We start from the raw sequence: 6,736 nt of genomic DNA on the forward strand, positions 1-6,736 counted from the left end.
GAGTAAGTAGAATAGGGATTTTTTAGCCTTGCAGTGCACCTGCCTTTGTGCAGTTAATGGGGCATCACCATCGAGAGCTATGGTCTTAATAGTGGAGTCCTACGGGGCTTGCCTACGGCTTAACCACTATTGAGTTATTAGAAGCTTGACAGGAGCCGGTGTTGTTTTGGTGTTGAACGACCGTCTCTTCTATTCCTTGCAATTAATGGTATTCGAGCCACGGGTACAGTAGCTTGAGTGCTTTTTCTAAAAGGGTAAAGAGGAGTAGCAACTAGGGATTGAAGTGTCAAAATACATCTAAAAAGTTTACACCTAAAAGTTGTTAGAATGGCTGACAATAGTAAAGAGAGTGAAATTAATGTTGATAACTTTGATTTTGCTAATGAGCAAGCTACTAATGATGCCCCGATGCTTGTTAACTATCTTGTTTCTAGGCTTCAACAAGCCATGGGCAATCCATACCTCCAAAGTGAAGTGCAACGACAGCTTCGTGCTCATGGGATTCTCCAAGCTCCTCACCATGACGAGAGAACACCTAGGAAGCCTCCTTGCGAGACTTCCAAAAGAGGTCTCTCTCTGATTCGGGAAGAAGAAGAGGATCCATATGAAGGGCTCAGAAATTTTCTCCTTGATGATGCATCTCCTTCTCAAAGGATAACTCAAGAGCCTCCATCGAAGGAACGAGAAAGAAGTGAGTCTCCCGCCACCTCGACGGAGATGGCTCCACGAAGACGGCGGGCTAAATGCTCTCCATCGCCTCCAAAACAGAGAAGACCATCACATACTTCTCCACTCCATACTTCAAAGAGGGATTACAAAAAGCAAGAGAAGAAAAAGGCGAGGAAGAGGACACCCTCTTGTCCATCTTCTTCATCCTCTTCCTCTTATGAAAGTGATGGTGAAGACAACGAAGATCAAGGCAAGAAAAAGGCATGAAAGAGGTCACCCTCTTCTCCATCTTCCTCAAATTCTTTATCTTCTAAAGAAAGTGATGGTGGTGAAACCTTTGAACCATCAAAAAGAAGAGGCCATAGGAAATCCTATGCCGCATGGAAGAGGTCGTCCAAGCTCAAGAAATTCAAAGAGGGAGGGAAGAGCGTCTCTTTTCTTACCTATTATGGCAGTTTTGGTGCTATGGACAAAGTCTTGACCTTTATCCAACAATTCGATGCGGTGTTCAGAGATGAGGGCTTCACGGAGTCCTCTAAGCTACGCCATGTAGGTATGCAATTTCAAAAGTTCGCCAGACAATGGTCGTCTAGCATACGGGCCAATGGTGAAGCTCCATGAACATGGAAAGCTTTAAGAACTTCCATTATGAAGCAGTTTTTGGCCACCGATGCCAAAGACAAAGTACTCACCGAATGGAGAAGCTTGAAGCTCTCGCCCTATGAATCCATTCACAAATATGTAGACAAGTTTTGGGACCTATAACTCAAAGACACTGTCTTCAAAAAGATGGATTTTGGAGAGCAAAAGCAACAATTTTGTGAGGGATTAACTGAAGAAATGGCGGAGTATGTCAACTCTCAAAGGCCATGCACCATATCGGCGGTTATACACCATACTATGGTGGCCTCTCGAATCAATTTCCAAACGGGGGCTAAAAGAAATTTTAAGCCCACGGAAAACAAGGGTTTTAATGAGCCTAAGGGGAAGGACAATGTCCAAAAGTCTCCTAAGGGAAACTCCAACAAAGCTAAAGAGAAGGGAGTTTATAAAGGCAAAAATAAACTCTCTCCTGAAGAGCTTAAGAGTTATCACAAGGATAACCACCGTTGTTTCAAGTGCGACGAGCAAGGGCATGCGTACCGCGCCTATCCCCAAAAGAACACCCACGATGAACCTTCTAGAGCTACCTTGGTTGAAATCCAAGAGGAGGAAATTCACCACAAAGGATCTCCTCTATGCCATGCTTGGGGAAAGGTAAGAGAACATGATTCTTTTATTCTCTTTGACCTAGGTTCTACTCACAATTTTATATCTATAGAGTTGGCCACCAAGCTAGGCATACAAGCCTACGAGATGGGAGATGTCCTACCCGCAAATGGTGCTTTCAAGGGGCAAGAAGTTTCAGTCACTCCCTTAATCGGGAAATTGAGGCTCCATGTCCAAATCTATGTGGACAAAGAGGACTTCTGTATCTCTCCTCTCAAGCATGAGGATGTAATCCTAGGGGCACCATGGTTTGATCGCATGGCTGCCAATGTTCAATTCCCTGAAAGGAGAATCTCCTTTAAGTTCAGGGAAAAATATATGTATATAGATGCTAAGGAAATGGGTAACACTATACCCATTGTACATACACAAGCTTTCAAAAAGTCAATAAAGAGCTCTATTTTTGTGTACATGACTTTTGTTAAAGATTCTCAAAATGAACCTAATGTTTTAGCAAAAGAAAATATACACAATCAAAAGGAATTAGAGTTATCCAATTTTCTCAAGGGGTTTCAAGATGTCTTTATTGAGGACATCCCTTGTGAGCTACCTCCTAAACGAGGCAATAATGACCATGCAGTTGAACTTGTTCCAGGAAGTTCACCGCCTAACAAACCTCCTTATAGAGTTTCTCAAGCTCAACAAGAGGAGATTATGCGGCAAGTGCATGAGTTAGTTGAGAAGGGAATGGTTAGGCCTAGCTCATCTCCATTTTGTTCTCATGTGCTACTAGTGCAAAAGAAAGATGGCACATATCATATGTGTGTCGACTATAGAGCACTAAATAGGATCACTATCAAAAATAGGTTTCCCGTTCCACGGGTAGAAGACCTATTTGATAAGCTACAAGGCTCCACCTACTTCAGTAGAATTGACCTAAAAAGTGGCTATCATCAAATAAGGATAGTTGATCAAGACATTGTAAAGATTGCATTTTGCACTACATTTGGTCTTTCTGAATACATTGTCATGTCTTTTGGCTTGACCATTGCACCAGCCACATCAACCACTTGATAAGGTAGCTATTCAGGCCTCACCAAACCTTTACTGGAGTGTTCTTTGATGATATCAGCATCTACTCTAATTCATTAGATGAACACAAGCGACACCTCCAATTAACATTTCAAGTTCGAAGAGAGAATAAACTTTATGTTAATCGAAAGAAAAGTGATTTTTTCTTACAAGAGATTCAGTATTTAGGTCACATTATCTCTCAAAATGGCATCCAAATGGATCCATCAAAGTTAGAGGTAGTAAAAGGATGGACTAAACCAAGGAATCTCCATGAGTTAAGAAGCTTTATAGGTATGTGCGCATACTATAGACGTTTCATAGAAAAGTTCTCACTACTAGCAGGACCATTACATGACCTAACAAAGAAAAACATTAGATACACATGGTCTGCCAAGGAGAACAATGCTTTCGAAAAGCTTATCTCTCAACCTGTGCTTACACTACCGGATCTCTCAAAGCCATTTGAGGTCCAATGTGATGCTTGTGGTGATTGCGTAGGAGTTGTTTTTCTTCAGGAAGGGCACACCATAGGCTATGAAAGTCGAAGGCTCAAACCTATTGAGCAAGCTCTAGGCATATATGAAAAGGAACTCCTTGCAGTTCTACATGCTTTAGAATTATGGAAGCACTATTTATTGGGAATTTCATTTTCATATTGCTCACATTGCTGGCAAGCATAATCAAGTAGCCGATGCACTCTCAAGACGGCCAAGAGTGAATGCAGTTTCCATAGAAACTCACAATGATCTATCTTCTATGATAGATGAGTATGCTATTGATCTCGATTTTAGAGATGTGATTTCAGCTCTTGCACTAGGGAAGAAAGAGGAACCATTTACTTTACAACATGGTTATCTTCTCTACGGCAATAGACTATGTGTTACTAGCTCACTACGTGAGAAAGTAATGTATGAATCTCATGCTCCTCCATGCAGGGCATAGAGGGATTCAGTCTACCCTAAAGGGGATTGAAACATATTTCTATTGGCCTACCATGAAAACAAACATACAAGAGTATGTTTCTAAATGTGCGGTATGCCAAAAGACGAAATTTGATAGAGGGAAGCAACTTGGATTGCTTCAACCTGGATTGATAGAGGGAAGCAACCTGGATTGCTTCAACCTTTGCCAATCCCTAATTGACCATGGGAGAGCATATCCATGGATTTTATCTTTGGATTGCCTAAGTCTATCCATGGGAATACGGTAATATGGACGATAGTAGACAGGTTCAGTAAGCAAGCTCATTTTATACCTGTCAAAAAGACTATCAAAGCCCATCAAATGGCAACCCTCTTCATTTCACAAATCTTCAAGTATCATGGCTTGCCAATGTCCATAGTGTCGGATAGAGATCCTAGAATGACCAATAATTTCTGGAAGGGTCTCTTTGAGAATTTAGGAACAAGGCTAAACTTCTCTTCAGCCTATCACCCGCAAATGGATGGCCAAAGTGAAATAGCTAACCTAAAAATTCTCGATCTACTAAAAGCCTATGTAACGGAAGTAGATCAAAGATCTCAATGGGAGAAGTACTTACCCTTAGTGGAGTATGCCTACAATAACACTGTACATACTTCCACGGGAAAAGCACCTTTTGAGGTGATTGAGGGAAGATCAAAAAGTCCCTTTCTACTTAAAGTACACGGGAAGATCTTCGCTGCCATAGATGAGTATAGTCGAGACCTACAAGAATCTTTCCAAAAGATTAAGGATGCTATCTCTATCTCACAGCAGAGGCAAAAGGCTGCTGCTCACAAGCACATAAGAGCCCAAGCCTTTAAAGAAAATGATTGGGTCTTTACTCAAATTTCCCAAGGCTCGATTAAGGCACACGACGGGCAAGAATCCTAAAGGTACTAAGAGGAGGTAAGACTATCCGCTGACGATATCTTATTAAGTTTAAGAATTATCCTTTTGAAGATGCTAGATGGATACAAGGCATACAATTAAAGTATAACCTAAACCTTGTCAATGCTTACAATGCTTCCCAAGAGTAAGCAAATGTACAAATGTTAAAAATGAACAAAATTTTTGTCTTATAAGACTCTTTTTCTTATTGTGCACAAAAATGAAGTAGTATGCATGCTTAGATCAAGTTTGTGGAGACGACGTCTCCCGAACACCAAGTAGAGTTTGTCACTCTACTATGGAAGATGATAGGACTAATGTGCAGACATGCTTGCGGAAGCTTAGGCTCTCAAGCACCAAATGGACTAGTCATCCAATCTGGAGCGATGTCGTAGGGTAACATAGGGATCCTCTACCCGCTAAGAAAAGGACTAATGAATATGCTTTATCTTCTCTACCCCATAGTCGAGGATGACTATGATTTCAACAGAGAGGTAATGTCATAGTAATTAATATATAATTCTCCTAAATGATTTTCTCATGTTAAACTTATCATTTAATATGGGGAAGTGCCAGGGGAGAAAAGCTAGAATATTGGTTAAGCTAGCAGACTGGCCACAGTAGGGATCCAAAGGAGGGAAAATAGGGATCCAAAGGGGGGACCATTTGTAAAAGATCCATGTGCAACAATGGGATTAAAAGACCCTAAGGTTCAGCCCATTAAGACTTCCAAAATGCTAAGGTTCCAAAATTCAAAGGTTGTGTCCAAAGGTCAAACATTGGGGGAATTGGATGCTTTGTGTGTGTCCCAAGAGTCTTTATCAATCCCTACATAGGAGGGGGAGAGCCTTGCAAGTAGGGGATGAGAGAGAAACTCACACACATACACAAGCTTCCCTTTGCACAAAGGGAATGAGAGACACATGTCAGCTCCCTAGCCCAGAAGCCCACAAGGTGTACCCAATTCCTACTGGATGGCCTTGGAGGTGGACAAATGAGAATTAGGCTAGAGTATATCTAGTTTAATTAATTTAAAAAAACTTAATAAAAGAACAATGGGAATTAAGCTCTCTAGGAGACTATTGGACAGTTTCCCAAGGTGTCCAATGAGCATTCAACAGCCCAATGGCTTGCCTGATTCTTATTGGCCAAGAGGCAAAGGGGTCGAATGAGAGTTTAGTTGCATTTATTAATTACCTAAAGCTCTCACAAAAGGGGAAAGGGGGACACATGTCAGAAGGCTACCACTTATGCTGCTTAATTACCATTGCTAAGCCTGGGAGGTCCAATAGGATGCTAGCAAGAGCAAATAGCAAGAGGGGTTGACCAAGAGAGAGAGGGGCTGATTTTTCAAAGGCATTATCACCTACACACTCACACTAGATCATGTGTGGATTAAGAAGACTGTCTCTCCTTCTCAAGCTTTAATGGAAAGCTTATCACCTACTCCAAGCTTGTGAGAAGGAAGGCCTACACCAACAACTATTGGCTTTGTGATGCAGATCCAAGCAAGAGCCAAGCTTCAATGCATGCTCATCTCCTCAACCATGCTAATTACTAAGCTAAGCTATGCTAATATGAGTGATTATGTGAGAAGATGTACATCTTTCTCATAAGAATACTCCTTCTTCCTCTCAATCTACTCTCATACCCCACTAGCTCTCACCATCTTTGAAGGTGTGTGAGGTCTTGGGTCTAAGACCGTGAGGGAATTGATGTTGTGTTTGATAAGTGTTTTGCATAGTGCATGAAGTTTCCATCTTCATTGCACTATCTAGTATTGAAGGACCACAAGAAATTGTATTATAAAATGTCTCTCTTATGGGAGAAACCATAATTTAAAGCCTTTTGGAGGGGGGACCGGCTCCATGCAAATCCGGTCCTTAACTGTTGTCAAATGCTTAATTTCTCTCTCTCTTGAAGTTTTTTTCAT

General features: G+C 41.3%; 1 pseudogene; it reads left to right on the forward strand.

Moving 5' to 3' along the window:
• The first annotated feature begins 327 nt into the window (after positions 1–327).
• Positions 328–3,490, forward strand: LOC147460805 (uncharacterized; annotated as a pseudogene).
• Positions 3,491–6,736: the final 3,246 nt, after the last annotated feature.

The sequence above is a fragment of the Adiantum capillus-veneris genome, chromosome 3, assembly GCF_014529385.1.
Source record: "Adiantum capillus-veneris isolate H3 chromosome 3, ASM1452938v2, whole genome shotgun sequence".
NCBI lineage: Eukaryota > Viridiplantae > Streptophyta > Polypodiopsida > Polypodiales > Pteridaceae > Adiantum > Adiantum capillus-veneris.